General features: G+C 33.7%; 1 protein-coding gene across 4 annotated transcripts in view; it reads right to left on the reverse strand.

The window, feature by feature from the left end:
• CTNNA3 (catenin alpha 3) overlaps positions 1-22901 on the reverse strand; it is a 1458437-nt gene that overhangs the window by 422796 nt on the left and 1012740 nt on the right. The gene's annotated exons all lie outside the window — the stretch shown is intronic.

A 22901-nucleotide genomic window follows, 5' to 3' on the forward strand; every position in this document is an offset into this window, starting at 1 on the left:
AAAAATAAATAAATAAATAAATAAATAAATAAATAAATAAATAAATAAATAAATAGCTTTGAGGATATTACCAGAGTGAACATCAGGACTGTCAGCAGGAACAGACAGTAGTGAACAATTCTCCCATTTAATGCAATAAAACCATTCAATTCCTGCACACTGGATGCTAATGTCGGATGCCTCTGTTGCTGAACTCTTGTAAAAAACAGTATTCATTTGGGTGCTGTTCCTTGTTTATGGATAAAAATACAGAACAACTTGGGTATCCAATTACGAAATTTATACTTTTGGGCACAGGGATAAGAGCATCCTGGCACTATATTAAATGATGTCCTTGAGATATATGACACATATAGTAGAACAGAAACACCAAAGAATATAATATGTAAAATTACAAATGCACATATAAAATTAGGAACAATGAGTTGTTTATAACCTGGCAAATTTTCTTTCTTTTTTTTTTAACCCCAGAACATTAACTATGCAGTTCAATTATTTCAAGTACCGTCTGAAATACAATACTGCTCCCCATGAAAACAAAGATGACTAATAACTAAAAAGGACAACACTATTATTGGATAGATGCCTCAGGGAAGTTCACTTCCCAACCCAATAAATTTATTTTAAACTCAGTCACAATGCCCTTTTGTTGAAATGTATATGTCTCTTATATTTTGTTCTCAGATGTTCGAAAATTCACAGAGTAGACAACTCTCCCTGAGATTAATTCTCTTTCTCAGTCTCATTAGTAATACTTTCAAGAAACCTATTAAAAACTGAAATTCACCAAGCACCTGACAAAGCCCAGGAAGTTAAAAGCAAATTTAACATGTGATTTCTGATTCCAAATCCAGTGTTATTCACAAAATATTATGGATCAACATGATGTTTTTAACAATATGGAAATCCCTACAAAAGTACATGTAACAAAATGGCAAATTATAAGGATTAACAAAAAATGAAGGGTAAAAGATACTGCTTACTATATATGGGTACCATCCTTCCAGGAAACTCAATATACTTCATCTTAACTCAGATTTCTAAAGAATCTGTGCTTATGATTTACCTTTCCACGCAATTTCTCTATGAAGTTTCCACAAAGCTCTCCCTAGAAGATTCTCTAATGGCTCCTACTCATAGTTATCCTATAACCTCTGAACTAGATCCCAATTTCACCAATCATTAGTAATTTTTCTCTTAAGAGTTATCTCTTTATTGATGCTGTGTATTTATATACTGTTATTTCATTTTCTAATTTTACTCCGCAAACATACACTATATCCAAAATATTATTGAATAAACATGGATTTATTTAGATAGTAAAAGAATACTAAAAATCACATTTGGTTATATCAAAACAATTTTCTTTCTAATATGTAGGATGTAATCAAGCAGAAATAATTAAATTGAAGTTTACTAAATTTTATTTAAAAAGCACTGAAATCACTAAGTGAAATTGTCATGAATTAAAATTTCAAGAGAGATTATAAAGATTTCCACCTTAAGTATAAGTAGGGTATCCACATAAAAGTGATATCTAGAGTTGACAGATATTAACAACTTGCTAATGGACCCAGTCAGTGTGAATGCTGTGGAAGAGTTACCTAACTAAAAGAGCCTTTAAAAATTTTTTATGACAGGTAAAAACAAAAATGTTTATAAGTAACTCAGCAATGGCAAACAATAAATCAGTGGCATAATTAATTAAGCATTTTAGTGAAATGAATTCACCTTTCAATCTATGCAATGGATTGGTGGAGTTAGGTTAGGAAGTGACAGTCCCCACATTATCACTCTCAAAGAAATTTCTTTTCTAGTAAATCAAGATCCCCTCCGAGACATATGCAGGTTTACAGATTTGTGTAGTTAGAAAATTTAAACCACAACTACTGACTGAAATAACAACTACTAAAAAGTTAATTTTATAATGCTAACTAACCATTGTTTGAACATAAGTAATGCCTTTATTTAATGGAATGTTATAAAAACAATTTAAAAACTTATAGAATATTTAAAATGCATAAAAATATGCTTATGAGATTATTTTAAGGAAAACAATCAGAATGTATATCTATTAAAATAGGATCTTTGTTTAAAATCATATATGTTTATTTATTTGCTTATAGTATAATTATATACCTTTCCAGAAAAAAGTTGAAAAAGAAATTTCCAAACTCCTAATGGTAGTTTTTAATAGTTGGTGACATTATGGATAGTTTCTATTATTTTCTAAAGCATTTATTTATTTTCCATAAAATAATATTACATATAGTAATAGATAAGTATTATCATTTTAATAATTACTACTATCTTAAATTATATACTATTTTTAATTAAAAATGTTATTAAAGAGTGAAATTTAATAGGTAAGAATTAGAGAACCCAGCACACCGTATGTAAACAACTATATACTGCCAAAGTAAATATAAGTCTGATAGCCACAAATAAATCTCAACACCCTTAGTTCTAGCAGGATTATTTTATCCTCTGTCTCTCTCTTTCTGCCTGGAAACTAGTATTAATTACAAATTGATATTTTAAAAAACCATTCATTCAATGAATATTTACACAGTTCCTATCTCTGATATTTCGCCATGTATAGTAGATTATAAGATAAATAAGTTACTACCTTTGCTTAAAGAAAAAAAAAAAACTCACAGTATAAGAAATAAGTACCTAAACAAACACTACAAGGAATATGATTAGTGCCGTAATGTACATAGGTAAGAGTGGATAGACAATGTCCTTTTCCAAGAATGTCTCCTCTTTCTATGTTTGTACATCATTGCACTATATACTACAATTGTTCCATTGAGATGAGATTGATCACAATGAATATGCTTTGGTCTTTGTGGAAATACTTCCTTTTTTTTTCTAAATCATTCTGTATTCACAAGTTTCTTGATGATTGTGAAGTAGAGGCGAGTAATTTTCCTATCTGAATGTCTCTGATGTCTCCAATTAACAGAGTTTAGACACAACTGATTGATACTGTGGGAGTCATTGCTAGAGTAGTAGCTGTGTAAGAACTGAAGAATTTATCAGAAGCTACTTTATTGGAACTGGTTTATGTTATGTAACCAAATTATAAATATTATTTTATTAGATGGTAACTTATTGTTTATATACTATTTTTTTCTTTGTGCATTTCAGTGGTTTTTAGTCACTTTTATATCCTGCAAAATACAATCCATGTCCTTTGTGTATGGACAACTTAGTTTAGCTTAGACTCAATTTAGGAAAAAAAAAAGACATGGAAATGTTAAAACTACCTATTTAAAAATGTTTGTTTTCTTTTTGTTTTGTTTTTTCAAATAGTTCTTGTATTTCTTAATTCTCCATCCAAGAATAAGTTTCCATCCCACACAGAAACTCCATAAGTGAAAATTGGCACGAATAGCAGTCATATATCCAGCAATTACAATGACTGCATGGGACCAGTGCAATCTATCTACAAGGTATTGTAGTTAGAACAAATTTTTTGCCAAGATTCAAACATGATAAAAGATGGTAGCACATGGAATAAACGTCCATATAAAAAGGATCACAGTAGGAGACGCTAGTGGAAGTTCTATAATGAGGCTAATGATAATAAAATCAGGAAGAAAGTAATATGACTAAAAAATTGCTGATAGTAATGAGAGGTAAGCTGTTAAAAAGACTGATAAAACAGGTGAAACAAATTATGGTTTTTTTTTTATGCTAAGTCTAAATGAAAAGCAGAGAAATATAATCTTTGTTCAAGGTCTTCAATGAAGACATGAGACTTTTTTTTCTGTTTAAATGCACAGCCCAGCTGACCTATACAGGTTATTTCCCTTTTAGTTCTAAATCTCTATTGTCAGACCCTCTAATCAAACCATCTTGAACAAATTCAGTGTTATTATCTCAGCAACCTTGCCTGGAAGGCCATTCTTCTCATTTAAGCATCTCTGCATGAAAAACAGATTCACAAAACATCTGGTCTGATTTTGTTTTCCTTTAAATTTCATTTTGTTGCCTTATCCATTTTATTTCCTTTTCCAATCATGTTTGCTGAGCTGCAAATAGTAATTTCCATTCGTATTTGTAGCCTTTAGTTCACTGTTTTCAGGCTTAGTGGTCTACCTTGTTGCTTCAGGATAGTTGTAAATTAAGAATTTGAGGAACTATAATCACCCTTGCTCTCCTCATACAATTTTGGAAAGTTGGCATAAATTTTATTTTCTTATAATATTATTCACACCAATAGAAAAAAACCTGAGTTAAAATTGTCCCTGGAGGAGTGACATCATCAAAATGACAGCGTGAGATAAGCATCTGTAAAGCTCCCTGGAATTTACAACTAATTGAACAATAACTCCACAAAGGACTCCCTGCACAGCAGACAGGCAAGACGAAGAGGCCCACTACTGAATTCACCTAAAGGTGGGCGAATTGCGCAAGTGGCGGAGGAGGGAAGGGAAAAGTGCGGTGATGGAGTTGCGCGGGCAAAGGACACAGACCTAGCTCAGGGCTCCGAGCTCACTGCATCCCAGAACTACTGCAGCTGCAGGAGAGGGAAGAACTCAGACAGCAGGGCTCTGCTTATGGCCTACAGGGCTGAGGGGGCAACATATAACACAGCTGAACCCAACGCTCAAGGCAGAGACCTCGGAGAAAAGACTAAGGGAAGAAGGATACAAAACAGTGGTTGTTGAAGCCCTCAATGCCGAGCAAGAACGGAAGCCTTAGGCACTGAGACTAGCCGCCCCCTCCCTACCCTCCCAGAGTTCGCCCCACCCCTACCTGCCGGGTGCTAAGCGGAACAGTAGCAGTGTCAAATTAAAAGAGCAAAATATTTGCTGTTCTGAGAACTGTGGACTGCAGACACAGATTTGCAGCCCAACTAGTTCTGGCAAAGGACAGGGAGCTGTGGAAGCAAGACTGGCTGTGGTGGCGGTCGCTGCCATTGCTATGGGCCACCTCTCCCGACTCACCCAACCTCTGGCCCCACCTATCTGGGCAGATCCCTGCAGGAAGAAACAGAACTGCTGAAACATATGGGCTCTGAATTTAGTGCAGGACAAGCTTTGGAACTTCAAAAGCTCTCTGCATATCCACACAGACACTGCGCCCTGCGACCCAGGCGAACTATTAACAGAGGAGAAGCCTGTCTCCCAGGGAATCCCCCCATTGTGTGAGAAGCTAGAATACTGCAGAGAAAACATAGCACTACCGTGTGAGAGAGGAAAAAAAAGGCTGCAGTCAGAGAGAAACTAAAACATTCTACCAACAAGTACTGGAAAACAAAAGAAAGACCTCTTCCTGTCAACCTGTTGCATAAGCCACTCCTGTAGATGTCTAGGAAGAGAAATAATAAATCAGTAATTGCCATGAATAACCAAGGCAACAAGACAGCTCAGAAAGAAAGTGAAAAGTCTCCAGAAAAGGAACTTAAACATGTGGAAATATGTGACTTAAATGACAGAGAATTCAAGACTGCAGTTCTGGAAAAACTCAATGAGGTACAAGAAAACACAGAAAGGCAGTTTAATGAACTCAGAAACACAATCAAAGAACAGCATGGCATTTTACGAAAGAGATTGAAATTTTTAAAAAAGAACCAAATAGAATTTCTGGAGATTAATAACTCAATAGAAAAAATTAAGAATGAAATAACCAGCTTAGCTATTAGAGTTGACCAGATGGAGAAATAATCAGTGACATCACAGATAGTAACCTAGAAATTGCACAGATGGAAGAAGAAAGAGATTTGAGACTTAAAAGAAATGAAAGAACTCTACAACAACTTTCTGACTCCATCAGAAAGAGCAATATAAAAATAATGGGCATACCAGAAGGAGAAGAAAAAGAGAAGGGAACAGAGAATATATTCAAACAAATTGTTGATGAGAACTTCCCAAATTTGTAGACAGAACTGGATCCTCGAATCCAAGAAGCAAATAGAACACCTCATTACCTCAATCCCAACAGACCTTCTCCAAGGCACATTGTATTGAAGCTGTCTGAAATCAACAACAAAGAAAGAATCCTCAAGGCAGCCAGGGAATAGAAGACGGTAACCTACAAAAAAGAGCCCATTAGATTATCATTAGATTTTTCAGCTGAAACTCTACAAGCCAGGAGGGAGTGGAACCAAATATTCAAACTATTGAAAGAGAGAAATTATGAGCCAAGAATAATATATCCAGCAAATATATCCTTTAGATATGAAGCAGGAATAAAGACCTTTCCAGACATACAGAAGCTGAGGGAATTTTCTAATACAAAACCTGCACTACAAAAAATCCTAAAGGAGGCTGTTGGACCACCATCAACAGGGACAATTTGGGGCAGCAAAACATAAAAATGGGGAGAGTAAAGGCCTGAACTGAAATATGGGAATGGAGAAAGTAAGCATGCTGAAGAAAATGGAATACTCTAAATATCAAACTTTCTTTTACATAAACTTAAGGGTAACCACTCAAAAAAAAAACCAAAAATCCAGAACTGAAATACATACTGTAATAAAAGAAGAAACAGAGGGAAACATCATAGAATACCACCACACAGAAATAATAGACAACAACAAAAAGGCAAAGAAACAATGGCGACACAGCCTCACCAGAAAACTAAAGATAGAATGACAGGAAATCCTCACATATCAATAATCACCCTAAATGTAAAAGTACTGAACTCACCAATAAAAAGGCACAGAGTAACAGATTGGATCAAAAAACTAAACCCAACCACACGCTGTCTCCAAGGGACACATCTCAGCTACAAGGACAAGCATAGACTCAAAGTGAAAGGGTGGAAATTAACACTCCAAGCAAATGGTACCCTGAGAAAATCAGGCGTAGCCATAATGATATAAGATGAAATAGACTTCATGGTGAAAAAGATAACACGAGACAAAGATAGACATTTCATAACGGTAAAGGGGACTATACAACAAGACATAACAGTCATCAATATTTATGCCCCCAATCAGGGAGCACCAAAATATACCAAGCAACTACTAACAGAACTAAAGGGAGAAAATGACTAAAACACAATTATACTAGGGGACTTAAATACATCATTACAGCTATGGAAAGATCATCCAAACAGAAAATAAATAACAAAATAGCAGCCCTAAATGACACATTAGATGAAATGCACATCATTGACATATATAGAGCACTTCATCCTAAAACATTAGACTATACATTCTTTTTGAGTGTACATGGAACATTCTCAACAATAGACCATATATTTAGACATAAAATCAGCCTCAGCAAATTTAAGAAGATTGAAATCATACCAAACATATTCTCTGATCACAAAGCTTTGAAATTAGATATCAGCTGCAAATAAGGAAGCAGGAAAAAACACAAATACATGGAGATTAAACCACATACTTTAAAGAATGACTGGGTCAAAGAAGAAATTAGAGCTGAGATCAAAACATACATAGAAACAAATGACAATGAAAATACATCCTATCAAAAATTTTGGGATGCAGCGAAAGCAGTTTTAAGAGGGCAATTTATATCATTATAGCCTATCTCAGGAAACAAGAAAAATCCCAAATAAATAACCTCATGTTACACATTAAAGAACTAGAAAAAGAAGAACAAGTGAAACCCAAATTCTGCAGAAGAAAGGAAATAACAAAAATCAGAGCAGAACTAAATGTAATAGAGAACAAAAAGACAATAGAAAAAATTAATGTGACAAAAAGCTGGTTCTTTGAAAAGCTTAACAAAATTTACAAACCCTTGGGTAGACACACTAAGAACAAAAGAGAGAAGACACTAATTAACCAAATCAGAAATGAAAAAAGGGAAGTTATCACAGACACCACAGAAATACAAAGGATTATTCAAGAATACTATGAAGGACTATATGCCACCAAATTCAATAACTTAGAAGAAATGGACAAGTTCTTAGAAACATACAGCTTTCCAAGGCTGAATCATGAAGAACTGGAAAATCTAAACAGGTCAATCACCAGTAACGAAATTGAATCATTCATCCAAAACCTTTTCAAAAGCAAAAGTCTCAGACCAGATGGCTTCACTAGTGAATTCTACCAAACCTTCAAACAGGATCTAATACCAATCCTGCTCAAACTCTTCCAAAAAAGTGAAGAAGAGACAGTACTCCCTAACTCATTTTATGAGGCCAACATTACCCTGATACCAAAACCTGGTAAGGACAACACAAAAAAAGAAAACTACAGACCGATATTGCTGATAAATACAGATGCAAAAATCCGAAAAAAAAATTCTAGCAAATCAAATACAACAATGCATTAAAAAGATTATTCATCATGACTAAGTGGGGTTCATCCCCGGGGTACAAAGATGGTTCAACATCCACAAATCCATTAATGTGACACATCACATAAACAAAATATAGGACAAAAGTCATATGATTATATCAATTGATGAGAAAAAGCATTTGACAAGATACAACTTCCATTTATGATTAAAACACTTAATAAAATACGTATAGAAGGAAAATACCTTAACATAATAAAGGCCATATATCACAAGCCCTCAGCTAATCTCATAATTAATGGAGAAAAACTGAAGCCCTTTGCTCTACGTTCAGGAACACGACAGGGCTGTCCCCTATCACCTCTGCTTTTCACCATAGTATTGGAAGTCCTTGCCAGAGCCATCAGGCAAGAGAAAGAAATAAAAGGCATCCAAATTGTGAATGAAGAAGTTAAATTATCACTCTTTGCAAATGACATAATGCTATATATAGAAAACCCTAAAGACTCCACAAAAAGCTATTAGAAACAATTAATAAATACAGTAAAGTTGCTGGCTAAAGATCAACATACAAAAGTCCATTGCAGTCCTATATACTAACAATGAAATCTCAGGAAAAGAAATAAAAAAACAATTCCTTTTGCAATTGCAGCAAAAAGAATAAAATATCTAGGAATAAACTTAACCAAGAATGTGAAGGACCTATATGCTGAAACTATAAGACATTTTTGAAAGAAATTGAAGAAGACACAAAGAAATGGAGAGACATTCCGAGCTCATGAATTAGAAGAATCAACATAATTAAAATGGTCATGTTACCCAAAGCAATATACAGATTTAATGCAATCCCCATCTAAATCCCAATGGCATTTTTTAAAGAAATAGAACAAAAAAATCATTAGATTTGTTTAGAACCACCAAAGACCCTGAATAGCCAAAACAATCTTAAGAATAAAGAACAATACTGGAGGTATCACACTGCCTGACTTTAGCTTGTATACAGGGCTACAATAATCAAAACAGCATGGTATTGGCAGAAAAACAGACACATAGACCAATGGAATAGAATTGAGAACCCAGAAATAAAACCACATAAATATGGACAGATACTTTTTGACAAAGAAGCTAAAAACATACAATGGAGGAAAGACAGCCTCTTCTATAAATGGTGCTGGGAGAACTGGGTAGCTATGTGCAAAAGAACGAAACTGGACTGCTATCTGTCACCATGTACCAAAATTAGTTCAAAATGGATCAAAGACTTAAGCATAAGACCTGACACAATAAACTGCATAAAAGAAAACATAGGTACTAATCTTATGGACCTTGGGTTCTAAGAGCATTTTATGAATTTGACTCCAAGGCAAGGGAAGTAAAAGCTAAAATAAACAAATGGGACTATATGAAACTTAAAAGCTTCTGCACAGCAAAAGAAACCATCGACATAATAAAGAGGCAACCAACTGAATGGGAGAAGATTTTTGCAAACAGAGCCTCAGATAAGGGGCTAATATCCAAAATATACAAGGAACTCATGCAACTCAACAACAAAAAAACAAACAACCCCATTGAAAAATGGGCAGAAGACCTGAAGAGACATTTCTCCAAAGAGGATATACAAATGGCAAATAGACATATGAAAAAATGCTCAACATCACTAATCATCAGAGAAATGCAAATAAAAACCACAATGAGATATCACCTCACCCCAGTCAGAATGGCTATCATCAACAAGATAAATAGTAACAAGTGTTGGAGAGGCTGTGGAGAAAAAGGAACCCTCGTACACTGTTGGTGGGAAGGCAGACTGGTGCAGCCGCTATGGAAGGCAGTGTGGAGGTTCCTCAAAAAAACTACGAATAGAATTACCATGTGACCCAGCAATCCCTCTCCTGAATATCTAACAAAAAAATCTGAAAACATTTATACATAAAGACACGTGTGCTCCAATGTTCATTGCAGCTTTGTTTACGGTGGCCAAGACATGGAAATAACCAAAATGTCCTTCGATAGATGAATGGATAAAGAAGTTGTAGTATATGTACAGAATGGAATACTATTTGGAAAAGATGATATAGGAACATTTGTGACAACATGGATGGATCTTGAGAGTTTAATGCTAAGCGAAATAAGTCAGACAGAAAAAGCAAAGAACCATATGATTTCACTGATATGTGGTATATAAACCAAAAACAACAAAAGAACAAGACAAACAAATGAGAAACAAAAACTCATAGACACAGACAATAGTTTAGTGGTTCCCAGAGGGTAAGGGGGATGGGGGGGTGGGAGATGAGGGTAAGGGGGATCAAATATATGGTGATGGAAGGAGAACTGACTCTGGGTGGTGAACACACAATGGGATTTATAGATGATGTAATACAGAATTGTACACCTGAAATCTAAGTAATTTTACTAACATTTGTCACCCTAATAAATAAATAAATAATTGTCCATGGATGTTTTCTTAATGCTATGTATCCACGGGCTCTGATATTTTCCATTCCTACATCTGGTTGCCTCTTGTATGTTCTGCTCTAGTGAGTTCTCAACATTAAATTAAATTAAATAAATAAATAAATAAATAAATAAATAATTAAATAAATAAATAAAAAAAATCAAAACTGGTCATTTAGAACAGTATCATATTAATACAGAAGAACACAGGAGGTGTAAAGTATTATAACCCAAATGAGAAGCAAAATCTTGACTTTGACAGTTAAGAAAATTCAAACATGGCATCCTTTGTAGTACAGGGTAGATGTCTGAAAAGTAGGGTTGTCACACAATATTGTAAAATGACATTATAGGACTTAAATAAGAGCAAAACTATTTTTCTCATGCTTAATATTCACATCAAACTTTAGACACAACATTAACAAAATGTCATCTGTTATCAAACAATATCAAGACAAAATGCAGAATCTCTTTCCTCCTTATCCTGCACCTATGCCGTCATCTGAAGAAAATCACTGTATGAGCCCTAATATTATATACTTTCAATGAGTATAATCAACATGGTGTATTTATTTCAATAATGCTGATGATTCTGTTTCCTCCGTAACTGGTTTATATGACTTATATTTTCAGTCCTTAAAAGGTTAATTTTTATATCATTTTATTTATGTAATTTGCTGCGAGATGCCAAGAAAAAAATATGAATTCCCTCATATTAATAATGCCCCTTTTCTGATTTGGCCAACATAGGTTTATATGATTTGTTTACAAATTATTTATATCAAATTATGTCTTTATTAAAACAACAAACTTTGAACATAAATATCTAAATATAACAATGATTTACAATAGTTCCCAAAATAATTGAAATCCTGAAGACATACACATATGCACATTCATATAGACATATGTATGTATATATGTGCTTTTTATAGCTTACTAGATTTAATATTTATAAGGATGAAAACATCTTCACAAGAAAAATATGGACAATATTAAATAATAAACATAAACCACTAAATTTATGTTTATTTTGTGGTTTACAGCAAATTTACTATTAGCGTCCTACAGATCTGTCTGCTGTTTGTTTCCTGGGAACCAAGGGAAAAGAGCAATATAATCTGTTAGATCATCAGGTAATTAGTATTCTTTATTATTTGTTCTCCATAAAATTTGAGTACTCTTTTTACCAACCTCTTTGCCTCAATGGATGATCTTGCAGGTTGTATGGGTGTATTTGGCAGATGTACTTCCGACTTTCTCCCATATCCATTCTTGTAACTGCATGTCACTGACTCTACAGGAATCTTCTGGCCATGAAATCCAAAATCTCTGGTAGTTTTATTCCGTTCTTCCCAAATTTAATAATAACCCCTTTCATTAAGAAATCTTTTCATTCTGTCTCCTTCCTGAGTGTACACATTTCACTTATCCAAATCTTTTAATAGATAGACAGACAGACAGACAGACAAATGATAGATAGATAGATTTTATTTTATTGCTGATTTAACAAGTTCTGATGCTTATTTCCTTTTCTAATATCTTCATAAAAAAGTCAAGATACTCTTTGACTTCCCTGTGGATGAACATTTCTCAATAGTGTAATTGGATGTGCCATATCCATACCCAGACATAGAAACAAGACTGCCACTTACTGTCTGAGAACTTCTGGTAGTATTTTGCATCAGAAATCAGGGCCTACTAGGTTTTATTCTGAAAAGACCGCAAGGTATGCCAGAACATATAGCAGGAAGAGTACACAGGAAAGCATTAAAGGACAGATTTATGGGGCCTTCTTGTCCTAGATTATAATTTTGGCTCTGCCACTTACTAGTTCTATAAACTTGGAAAAAATAGCATCCCTAAACCTTAGTTTCTTCGTTAACAAAATGGAGTAAATAAGGTTAACAGTCTCTGAGACTGTTGTAAAGATTAAATTAATATAAACACAAAAAGTGTAATACCTGGTATCTAGTAAACATGCAAATATTATTTATCATTTGCATTTTGATTTTACCTTTACAAGTCAGTCCCATGTCTAAATTGTTCCCTTTCTTTTTTTTCTAGTGGTAAATAGAATAGCTCAACCTATCCATTCACTTACCTAATTTGTTTTCATCAAAAAAAAAATATTTTTATTTTTTTAATTTATATATTTTAATAAAATGTGTGTATATTTAAGGAATACATCATAATGATTATAATATAATTCATATAATATAATGAAACATTTTATTGTTTTTGACTTCTTTTAAAAGTTTGTTAATAAATTCCACCATTAGTTCAAAAAAAAAAAAAAAGGGGGTGGGTGGGAGTTTTTAGAGGGAGAATATAGGTGTGATGCTCTAATACCAGGCTGAGGGTAATGGAATTGTGTAAACTTCTCCTGTCTTTTTTTCTTTTTACTGTGTAAATGACATATGGAAGAATTAAGCAACTGTCTGAAGGACCCTGTTTCAATGGTCTGACCAATCTGGATATATATATATATATATACATAGTGAAATGATTACTATAGTCAAGCTAATTAACATCATGTCACATAGCTGTCATTTTTTGTGTGTGACGAGTGTACCTCTTAGCATCTTTTTAGTGTTCAATACAGTAATATTAAATACAGTACTCATGCTTGTACATTAGATCTCTAGATTTACTCATTTAACTCTGTACTCTTTGCCAGCATCTCCCCATTTACCCCATCCCACCAGACCCCGGTAACCTCTGCTCTACTCTATGCTTCTGAGTTCAACTTTATTTTCTCTTTTATAGATTCCACAGATAAGTGATACTATGTAGTATTTGTCTTTCTCTATCTGGCTTATTTCACTTAGTATAATGTCCTCCAGTTTCATCCATGTTTTCACAAATGGCAGGATTTCCTTCTTTTGCACATCTGAATAATAGCCCACCTTCTTTATCTGTTTATCTGTCAATCAGTACTTAGGCTGTTTCCATACCTTGGCTATTATAAATAATGCTGAAATGAACATGGGAGTGCAGATATCTTTTTCAGATCCTTATGTCATTTCCTTTGGATAAAAAACCAGAAGTGGGATTGCTGGATCATATGGTAATTCCATTTTTAATTTTTTTGAGAAATCTCCATACTGTTTTCCATACTGTTGCAGTAAGTTACATTACCACCAACAGTGTACAAGGTTTCCCTTTCTCCACATCCTCATTGACACTTATCTTCTGTCTTTTTGATGATAGACATTCTAATAGGTGTGAGGTCTCACTGTGAATATGATTTACATTTCCCTGATGATTAGTGGTGTTGATAATCTTTTTATGTATCTGTTGGCCATTCAAATGTCTTCTTTTGAGAAATGTTTACTCAGGTCCTTTGCCCATATTTAAATACCATTATCGGGTTTCTTGCTATTGAGCTGTTCATGATTCTTATATGTTTTAAATACAAACCCCTTTCCTTATCAGCTGTATGGTTTGCAAATATTTTCTACCATTTTTCAGGTTGTCTCTTCACTCTGTTGATTGTTTCCTTTGCTTTGAAGAAGATTTTCAGTTTGATGCAATTCTCTATGTCCACTTTTGCTTTTGCTGCCTATGATTTTGGAGTCATTACATTATTGCTTAGACCAATGTCAAGAAGCTTTTTCCCTATTTAAGAAGCTTTATTTCCCCTACCATCATCTATTCATTTATTGATCATAGTAGTGAGGGTAAGACACTCAAAATGGAAAACACTCAATGCACATATTATTAGTTTACTCAGTTTGGAAGTACATTTAAAGAGGCAATTAAAACATTTTTAACAAAAAAGCAACTGATTTCATCTCACATGAGTGTGAAATATCTCAGATAAAATTCATCTTATAAATATAACTGTTACTATTTCATACTCTTTGTAATATTACTGGTAATTCAGGGAACATAAGAAAATAATCACCAATCCAGCAGTTATACAATATAATATTAAAGAGACCTTACTGAATTTAATTGTTTGCATTTTTGATTATGAAAACAATTAATTAGATGAATAGAGTTTATTAATGCTCTGGCTGTTCATATCTTTCTTGTTTATCTCCCTGCTAGACTATGGACTCCTTAAGGGAGAAAAAAAACAAAAAAAACCAAAACAAAAACAAAAACAAAACAAAAAGCTGTTTCATCCTCATATATTGAATTTTCAGAACTAAGGACAGTGTTAGAAACATAATAAGCACTCAATAAAAGTTGTAAAATAAACACTGTACATTGGCATTTTTTAACTTTTCTATTAATTATTTTGCAGATTACATTTAGTGTGTTCATATGTTAATATATTGACAATTAATAGAAACCTGAAATATAATTTGCAAGGTACTGTAAAATCTGCTTCATTTATATACTTAGTACATTATTTGTTGGATTTCTATTATGTGTTGGACACTTTGCTAATTTTAAATTAAACAGTAATAATTTTTTTTAATTTTTTGCTGTCTAGAGACTAAAGTCCATTGAAAGAAAATGATGAATTAAACGATACATAAATAATAAATATAAAAGTAACAACATATTGCAATATGTTATCTTAGAGAACAACTTATGGATACATTTACATTAAGTGGTTAGAGAAGACAATTCATATCCATGAAAATTAGCTAGAGGCAGAAGATTCAAAAAAAAATTCAAAAAAAAATTTAAAAAATCAATAAAATAGAAAAAAATATATCATATAGTATATATTACATGATATGTATGTGTAATTAGATATTTTAATCATATAATATAATGAAACATTTTATTGTTTTTGACTTCTTTTAAAAGTTTGTTAATAAATTCCACCATTAGTTCAAAAAAAAAAAAAAAGGGGGTGGGTGGGAGTTTTTAGAGGGAGAATGTAGGTGTGATGCTCTAATACCAGGCTGAGGGTAATGGAATTGTGTAAACTTCTCCTGTCTTTTTTTCTTTTTACTGTGTAAATGACATATGGAAGAATTAAGCAACTGTCTGAAGGACCCTGTTTCAATGGTCTGACCAATCTGGATTTAACATTATTATAATGGACAATCAATGAGGATCTTTATGCAAGTTTCAATAAATTGATACAGATAAAAAACATTTTCGGAGTCAAATAACCATGGCTTCACTCCTTGGTACACAGTTCTCACTTATACCTAACCAAACTTTTTGATAGAATGTTCAACATTAATACTTAGAGTTTTGTTGTTAAATTAGGTAATTTACATGAAATAATTTGCCTGATGTCTGACATATAATATATACTAATAAATCATGGTGTTATTATTTCAAATAATAAAGGAATTATTTAAAAGAAATATCTAATGAGATGAGATATAAATGATTGTTTTTATTAATTTTAAATAGTTCATCTAATTTAAAGTGTTTGCTACTTTTCTTTTGCCTCCTAAGGAAGTAATGTCTCTCCAGCAGTGTGCAGGAATCCGTATACATTTTCCCAACTCAAAACCAGGTAAATATCTCTGTAATATTTTCTGTGGAGCCACCACCTTACTCTGGCTAACACTGCTATCTGCATTTCCTATTATTTTCCAGCACTCATTTGAGCAGTACAATACAATGCATTGGATACAGATGCTTTGTGTTCCTGTTTTGTGCTGCACTGACTTGCACTGTTATGCTTTTCCTTGCAAGAGATCTCTTAAAACATACTTCAGACTAAACCTCCTGTCTTTCTAATTTGCTCCAGTTTTACTCTCTTGGTCAGAGTATCAGCGTCTGGATCTGTTATCTTTGTGCCTCCCAGCCATACTGACCACCATAGCTCAGTTGGTCATATTTTGAAAGTAGTATCTTTTCAGACTGACTTGTCTGCCTAAGTAGATATTTTAACTCTTCAGTTTGTACTTCACAGTTGAATGAGCCATTTACCCAACATTGTGGTTGGGGAGGAAAAAACAGATTTCTCTGCAAGTGCTATCAGCAGTATCATCCCTCCGTGAAGTACAAGAAAGGGATATCTAATGGTCTAATCGCAGCTAATCTGAACAGGAAAAAGGCTGAGAACAGATGAGAATAACTTTGAGGAATGTTTTCCAACTATATGCATTTTCCTGACCCCCCAAAAGAGGGCTGCCTCCTTTTGAGAATCACCATTTGGAACAGGAAGGAGTTATAACCTAATAGTGTGATAACGAGGTAATGATTAAAACTACTCTTTAATTTCTTCATTTGTAGTCACTCTTCTTTATCACCACAGAGACTGGGAATAAAATACAAAATACTATGGGACTCTTGTATCCATTGAAGAGCTTTTTCCTGTCTACTATTCATATATTATGTGTGTTGTATAAGATTTGTGGTCTGAATTTCCAATGTGACAGAAAACAATTCAAAATTTACATGAATTTGTTTTCTGTATCAATTTCCAGATATTTAAACATGAAGAAAAGCAATTATAGTTATAATAAAAACCTAATTTCCAGTACTTGTATGTTCAAGGTATATACATATGTACAACATATAAGTATATAAACAATACGCTTTATGTATATCATTCGTACATTATCCTCTAATTGTACAAACAACACAAAAATAATTACTATTATTACTCTCATTCTTACCAAAGAAAAAAAGACAGACAGCAAACATGACCTATTCCAAGTTCAAATACTGATAATAAATCGTAGAGCTTGGTTTGAACCAAGAAGTTCTTTCAACCCAAGAACCATTTCTTGATACTGCTACTCTAGTATGATTATGCTGTTATAAATAATGATATGCATAAGTTTTCCAGGACTATTCAGTAAAATAATCATACATCTTCCTCATAGCAAAAGTGGATTATGTTATGTTTTGCTTTCTTTAGTTTTAAAAGCTTTCTGAACAAAATTATCTTTCAAAGGATTTTATTTCTCTAGAACTCATTAAATTGCTCTGTTTTGTTAAACAAGTATGAATTTACTATTTAGAGGGTCCCTCTGATAGTAATAAATATCTATCATCTGCATTTCTAAGAATATCAAACATCAGCTAACAGATTCATGTAACAGTGCAAAACACCCAATTTACTTTCAGCAGAATAATTCTTAAAAGTGCATGTATTCTAACCATATAGGGAATTTGAACAACTGTGCTTAGAAGAAAGAAAACAGGAATAGAAAATTTGAGTCAATTCATCATTTTTATTATGTACTTTCAACTCAACCCAAGCCACATCTAAAAACTATATTTCACTGGCATTTACTACTTCACCACTCCACTTTTAAAGCAACCTATACACATATTAAAAGGATGAACCTACTTATATACAATATCAAATACTGTAGGAGGAATACTTAGCTTTGATAATAAAGAGAATATTTGAAGAAACTCTCTGAACATCGCTGCTTTTTAGGTAACTCCTAATATTTAATTATTCCTTCTTTTTCTTAGTTCTTTCATTAGCTGTGGCTTTGATATTAGGCATACATTTCTTTGAAACTTGGAGTCCACACTAACAACTTTCACGTATTAAAAAATATTTTCACTCATTATTTGCATTTCCATTCTAACACTGAAATTACTTTTAACCTCCAATTTGTACATATTTCTCATTTTTCAAATGGTGGCTTCTTTTTTCTTTCTTAAATGCAAAACTATAGTTCATTCAACCATTTATTTTCTTGATAAAGTGTATGTCATCTTTTAGTCATAAAATAGAAGCTCCACCACACATGACAGAGGGGCACCCAGATCATTCTCCAGGCACAGAGGATGAGGGAAAAACTATAAAGTATGCCATGATTTTCTTCAGTATCCTTTTTCCTTTATCTCACTTTTTAATATCTCTTCTTCCAAAACCCAAATTGTAATTGTTCTTAAGCTCTCCAGAGTATACTACCTAGGCCTAACATAAAGATTTCCTTGATATATAAATAATATTCCTACCACTCCCCATTTATTCTTTCAATAATACTCTTATTCTTTAATAAAAATAGCCTTGACAATCAACGTTTGGCTAAAAAAATAAATTCAAACTAAAATGTTAGTGACTGCAATTCTAATGTCTAATGAGTACATTAAACAATTTAAAAGAACAGCGTGGTAACCTAGCTGAAAAATATACATATATTCACAGACTGGAATGGGAGCATATTTGTCAGAGTTTTCCTTGTTACTCCTTATCTATATGATCAGTCTACAAGCACATGTATCTCTCACACTCTGGTCACTTCAGAACAAACACTGCTGATGTACACCAGACTCCTAAGTGGAAATAGAATATATGAAATAACCTCAGAATGCATTGCATTTCTCTTTGGCAAATTGGCACATTATTCAAAAAAAAAACATATGGAATTTCCTGAGTTATACTATAAATGTAATTATGATTATATCAAATATATTTCTGTTGACATATTCTGGGTTCTAGGTGTCTCTTATGTACCAAATAGTTAACCTGTTTCTAAAATCATGGATAATGAGGGTGGCTTCAAATGGGAAATCTCTGGGGAAATTTGAACAATGGTAAGCAGCCAAATGAGAATTTATGTTGCCCTGATTTTGATTCATGCTCCTGACCCACCTACAATGCTTCTGAACAATCACTTCACCTCATCTCATCTTTTCAATCTAAATTCTGCAGAGAATTTCCTACCGATCACAAGGAATATACAAAAGGTCCAGGAATAAACGTAGGGTTCTTCCAGGTTTGGTAGTTCCTTTGAGGAAACCAGGAGAGATAATATAGTCACAATAAAATAGTACAGCTAAACATACTGCTGTAGTGTGATAGAAATGAAATACATTATCACGTTTCATTTTGTGGAATTTGACTTGAGAACATTTTGGGAAATCCAGAACTCAAAGGATAACTTTCATAGCAGTGAGACCATAACCATATGCATAATAAATCACTGTCTTCTATCTGGATTTACTAAAGAGACATTGGTTTATGTATAAAACAGCAAAACTAGATTGAAGATTGAAAATTTTCTATTTAAAATTATAATAGGTCACATTCCAAATCTCAAAAATGCAACACCTAAAACTAAGAACCTGATTATACAAAACTTTAATCAGAGAACTTCTCTTTTCTTTATCTTCTCCTAAGTAGCCCATTTAGAGTGACTCTGATATTCAGTTCTGCCCCTGGAAATCTCTACACTCAGGAAGCACAGAGTTACCGAGATCTTTCCCACTTTTCTTTCTACCATCTATGTTTTTCACTCCTTCAGTGGCCTGAATTACTCTCTGCTATTCGAATTAAGTAAACTGAACTGAAAACAGGCAATGAGCATACAGTTACATACATTTGTATTTTTTAAAAGACTTTCTAAAGGGAATGCCCGAACCGGAAAATGCTGCAATAAAACCACTGAGAAAATGTTTACAACCAAGTAACTACATTTGGAATGATTCTGCCTAAATAATCAGATCAAAAAAAATAAAAAGTTCAGCCTTGGCCTTGGGGAAATACTTGATGAAAATAATTATCCTTCAGGAGGAATCAAGATCCCAGACCTGTCTGCTCTTCACAATATACCGCGGGTACCAAAAAAAAATGTATACACATGACTTGTATTCATCTTTTGTTATCAGTACATATTGAGTATTACAATATTAATACAGTTTTGTGTTTTTTTTTCCTTTCTTACAATGTGTATATATTTTTTGGCACCCTCTGTATTATTCTGCAGATAGGACTACTCTCCTCTATCTGGCAGTTCCAATATATTTCAGGGACCTACCCAAGCCCAGCTCTAAGAAAATCTAAGGAGCATTTGTTTGGCTAACTTTGCAACCCAGTATAAAGTGAAGGGTATGCTAGCGCCACTCTGATGTCAGGCCCTAGTACTAGCAAACAAGGCTTCTACAACTGGGCCCCATGCCTTTATCTTACATAGTTGCTCCGCCGGATTGGGGTTCTACCTCTAATTCTTAGTCCTTGTCTAAGACCATTCTAAGCACTGACAGCTTGCCCAGGTGGCCTCCCTCTATCTCTCCACATCTTACCTGTATTATCGTTCTCTGTCACTAGATTTCCCGTCTTCTAAAATAATCACTGTTGGAACATTCGTGTCACAGAATGTCTGGCCATATTTCCATTCTGCACCTTTTTCTCCCATCAGCAGCTACTATGCTGCATCTGCCAGAGAGATACTACTTGAACTTGGAAGATGCACTGTGTTTCCAAGATATCTTCTTATCCTGGTGTTGCCTTAATGTGCTCGTGCTTCCCAAGGCTCACTCTGTCCATAAATATTTGGAACTAGCTAGACTCCTAAAGACAACTGAACCTTATTATTCTTATGTAAATCAGAGAATAGAGGTCTGACAGGTGAAGTGAACCACTCAAGATGGCATAGTTGTAACTGGCAGAGCTAAGGTTAGAATCCCAGTCTCATGATTTCTAGAATTTGGGCTCCTTTGACTACATAATTTTGGTGGACTACAGAAAGCCAGATGCCATGCCATTCTTCAACTAAACTCATGCAAGGGGATGAGAAGAAACAATGTGTTAACTTGTCTGACTTTGGAGTGGGGTAAATATTATTAATTTGGATTTCCTAATATATAGGCTATGTGACTCTAAGAAAATACTTGTTTCGCTTAGCTTCATTTTTTTTCTTCTGTCAGTTTTCAAATAATAATGTTATATTTGCAAATAATGTTTGAACATTTAAAAATAAATGTGTTTGTATGCCTAAAATGTTGTCCGGCATAAAGTAGGCCTTCACTAAATAATAAGTATCCTCTGCACCTAAATCCTTCTCCACATGTTAAGTAAAATCATTGGCTTTAAAAATATAGACAAAAGTATTAAGCAAAATAATATAAAACAAGGTATATACATAACTAAGTTCTCTAAATGTTTATTATAATGGAGATGTTGAGTATAATCTTTTAACTTATTTTGATTTTATATTTTTCTTTATGATTTTCCTTTTGGTATATCAAAACTCTAATAGTTATCACTTACATAAGTATTTAAAAAAATAATTTTCTATTTAGTAATTATAAATGTGATCATTACACTGCAGTTAATTTTCACATAAATACAGAATTTACAACTTCATCTAACAAAAACCTACAAAACTTATCATCAGTTAAGGATAATGTTGGTATGTGAGACACAGTGCTCAAAGAATTGCATGCAGAATTATTGAGGAGTTCTCCCAGAATATTTACCTAGAGGAAAATGAGGAAGGTAGCACTGTGTATAAGAAGAAGCTGAACCACTGAGCTCTGAAATGATATTCTGAGGAGCTCTGGAGGCTCTAAGATGTCTCCCAAATTGAGGCGAGAAGATAATATATCTTCATATAAATATAAGCCAGTCACTAACTGTAGGCCAGCACTTGGGAGTTGGCCTAACTTGGGGCAAGGAAGTTTCCTGTAGTGAAAAGTGATTCCCAGTGAGGGATACAGCCATCAACCATTGGCAACTGATATTTCCAGTGGTTGGAAGGATCGCTGCATCGTTCCTAAAGAGGATAGAATACCACAGTATTTACTGTAGTCCACCCCTTTTACCACTCAGATTTACTTTTCTTATAGTAAATTGGGGATATCTGGGAATAACGTCTCTGAAATCCTGGTTGGTCCTATTTCTTGGGTAGCTTACAAGTAACAAGTTAGTGAGATAAATTATAGCCTGCCGTGACGTGATCTTAAGGCCATAACCAAGATTCACTGTTGTCTCCACCATCATCCATTCTATATCCCCCTAATTCTTAGACATCATCTCTGCTAATCTGGACATTTTGCGTGGTGGGGTGATCCTGACTCTCTTCCCTGACAGGTCCAAACCCCTGATTGCTTTCCATTCCCAAGGTCATGCCTGCTGTACTTGTCCATTTATTATTGAATCTTTTCATAGAAATACCAAGAGGTGACAATAAATCACTCAAGTTTCAAACATTATTCTCTGTTCTAATTGTGTACAATTGCCCTACCCCCTCCTGCTAATCAGAATCAATTACCTGTACCCATATAATTCTTTTTTTTTTTTTATTAACTATTGACTTGGCCTGAAGTGAGTAAATGAAAGCTCTATTAAATAAAATTAGTAAGATTGGATGAAGAATGATTTTAGAAGGGAGGGGGAAATCAGGAGTTCTTGTTGGATCTATTAATTTTGAGACGTCCATACACATGCACCAATAAGTGAAGATGTCAAATAAATAGTGGGATATGCAAGTCCCAGCTCAGAGAAAAGGTTGAGACTAACGTTAAAAACTTGGGAGCCGTTAACTTTCAGATTGACCACTGGGATGGATGGCTACAATAATGTAGAAGAAAAAGATC

The sequence above is a fragment of the Rhinolophus hipposideros genome (assembly GCF_964194185.1).
Source record: "Rhinolophus hipposideros genome assembly, chromosome: 15".
NCBI classification, from domain to species: domain Eukaryota; kingdom Metazoa; phylum Chordata; class Mammalia; order Chiroptera; family Rhinolophidae; genus Rhinolophus; species Rhinolophus hipposideros.